Below are 3205 nucleotides of genomic sequence, written 5' to 3'. Positions count from 1 at the left end.
AACATGTATGAACTATAGAATTAACATACCTAAACTAATACAAATATTTTCTCTAAAATTATATATAAAATAAGTAACATGTATAAACTATAGAAGTAACATACCTAAACTAAGAAGGTATCTCCCCTAAAACTACTCCGTATAAAAAAAAGTAACATGTATAAACTATAGAAGTAACATACCTAAACTAAAAAAAGTACCTCCTCTAAAATTATAAAAAAAAGTAACATTTCTAAATTATAGAAATAACATACCTAAATTCGCAAGTGTGAACTGGTCTCACCAGCAGTTGATGATGAGGACAGTCTCATATAAGAATTTGGGGAAAAACATACCACCTAATTGATATGAATTGAAGTACTCCCTCCGTTTTTAAATATTAGTCATGTTTTGACCTTTCAACTCGTTTCAACTCAACATTTAAACGTAAATATCTCCAAATATGTATGTTAGAAAAATATAAAATTTTGATATTGTTAAACTACACATTAAGACGAACAAAATAAAATCTCACATGAATATGTTTTGAAGTACATATTAGAAAGAAATTAGAAGATTCTCCTTAATTGTGAATAATGTCAAGATTCCAAACGGAAATATTTGAGAACATAGGGTGTAGCTAGCTTTTAAAAGTAAGTATTTAGGTTACGTTGACTTGTAGTAATTGTTGTAAATTTTATAAGGAGCTCTAACAATCTGGATCAGTATATTATTTTGTAAACTTTTTCTTATTTTTTTTTTTAAAAAACCTGTTGTGATTTATGTACATGGCCGGAATAGACATAGTTGTTTATGGACTATCCCAAGCTTCTACAAGTTCCATTCAATCCACTCATTTTTTTATTTTTTTTTATTTTTTTGCAGGTAAGATAAATAGTCCTATCGGGTCGGAATCCCGCACGGGTCAACTCGTTCGGATTAGCAGACTAGACACTTTAAAAGTGGGGGGAGTGATAAGGAGAACCCTCCCTCAAAGTGCCCCTAGTGGGGATTGAACCCCCAACCTTTTGGTTGGAAGGTGGAATCAACAAATTCAAAAAACAGTTATATATAGTAATAAATATTAAAATATATCACTAAATGGTATTTTCTTCAATGGTTATTTCTAGTTTAATTCCATGTGTACATCTTGGTTTAGGGTTCGAATCCTAATACCATACCTTTTTTTTTGTTAGTTTTATTTTTTTTTTCCTCGCCCCCCCTTATTTTTTAGTCCCATTATTTTTCTCTCCCCCCCAACGTTGAATTCCTGGCTCCGCCATTGCTTTCCACTAGGCCAAGACACACTTGGTCATTCAATCTGCTTTCCACTAGGCCAAGACACACTTGGTCATTCAATCCACTCATGCAGTCATGCATATATACATAATACATGTATACTTCGTATAAAACATATCAAGGTGGTGGCATTCTAGATGCATTGGCATATAGTATACGAAGTATATATGTCTAACAGTTCAAGGGTAAAGTGTGGATAAACATGTTACATATATGTACTTTTATGAAATTTTAAAAAAAGTTATTACAAGAACGTACCTTATGAGACTTTCCTCCCATTTCGATCAAAACATTTACTATTTTCCCTACACTTTCTAACATAAAAAAAAAAATTGATGAATACGTTCTTTTAAACAAGTTACGTCCAATTACCTAGATAGGTTTTCAGGATTGAAACTCGTGATCATCGATCATTGCAAGTTTGTCTTCATTACTGTTATCCTATGTAAGAGTAGTAATTACTTTGTACTTCGTACTTGTATACGTACTCCATCTAATGGATAAAGACACCACCATGATGGAAGTATCCTTTACCAAGCAAGGTTTGGCCTGGTGGTAAAGGTTTGGCCTTATAACCTCAAGGTTATGGGATCAAACCCCACTAGGGGCTCTTTGGGAGTGAGGATTTCCCCTATAATCCCCCTCACTTCCAATGAGTATGACCTGCAAAGCTGGGTGAAAATACATGTACGAGGTACCATTACAGTAAGGTCCTTCATCTTACCTTAAAAAAAAATGATGGAAGTATCATCGTGAGAATTAAGTACCTAATCGTAGGTATATTGTACTAATCATGTTTTATCTACTATTAGATTATTGACTAATCATGGTTTCTGTTGTAATTTTGTCCGTATGATTTGGTATTGAGAAAGTAGTATCTAATTAAAGAATTTTAAAATTTCTCCTTGATGGGCTGGGAAATGGGACATACCGGCATGACCGTTAGAACAATTATGGACTTGGGATCGCGTTGTTGGACCACTTATCAATCAGTGGCGAACAAAATGGCTTTAATTTCTCTATCTAGATACTCAAAACTTATACGGTAAATTTTATTCACTTTATTTTACTTATTTAAAATATACTCTCCGTCTCTTTTTGTTCTTTACGTTTTGTATTTTGCACGCGTTTTAACGATTAATTAATATGCATTGAGATTCCTTTATTTTTTTATTTAAACTAGACAAATTACGTGTATTTATAATGTTTTCACTTTTATCAAAATTCTGATATTGGGAAATGAGAAAATTTTAATGTCCTAATGGAAAAGTGTGAAAGATTAAATGACCCAATGAATTTAATTGGTTAATATAATTATTGAACACAAATTTTGATAGAATAGTAAAGCATTATGTGTTAATATAAAAGGAAATGTAAAGAACATTTTGGAACACCCAACAAGGAAAACGTAAAGAACAAAAAGAGGCGGAGGGGGTATTTAGTTATAAATTGTACGTGAATAACTCTTACCAACTTTTATTTAAATTTACACTACGTAGTTGAATAAGTGAAAATGGAGTCCCTGAAGGAAATAATGCCCTTGGTCCAAGTATGCATTCTATGTTAAGTCTAATAAATGCGGTTCAGTATTAATTAACAAGTTAATCATTCAGTGAGATCAAGTGAGCTGAATGCCTAGCTAGAGGCCGCTTCAGTTCAAGTGGAATTAATGATATTAATCCACATCTTACTCTTGACTGAACCCGTAGGGTCACACAAATAGTACGTAAACGGATCAAGTATTTAATGGCATTAAATACTCCATCTATGAATATTCGGAACCGACGGATCTTGGTTTCAGTGGGAGCTAAGATCGTCACAGGCAAGAAATGAATACTCCGGAAACGATGATATTGCCGGAAACGGAAATATGGATCGTATCGGAAATATGAATATTATCCAAGTCGTAGATGTTGCCGGAAACGGA

This window comes from Spinacia oleracea, chromosome 1 (assembly GCF_020520425.1).
Source record: "Spinacia oleracea cultivar Varoflay chromosome 1, BTI_SOV_V1, whole genome shotgun sequence".
NCBI lineage: Eukaryota > Viridiplantae > Streptophyta > Magnoliopsida > Caryophyllales > Amaranthaceae > Spinacia > Spinacia oleracea.
Note: the sequence above shows the minus strand (reverse complement) of the source record.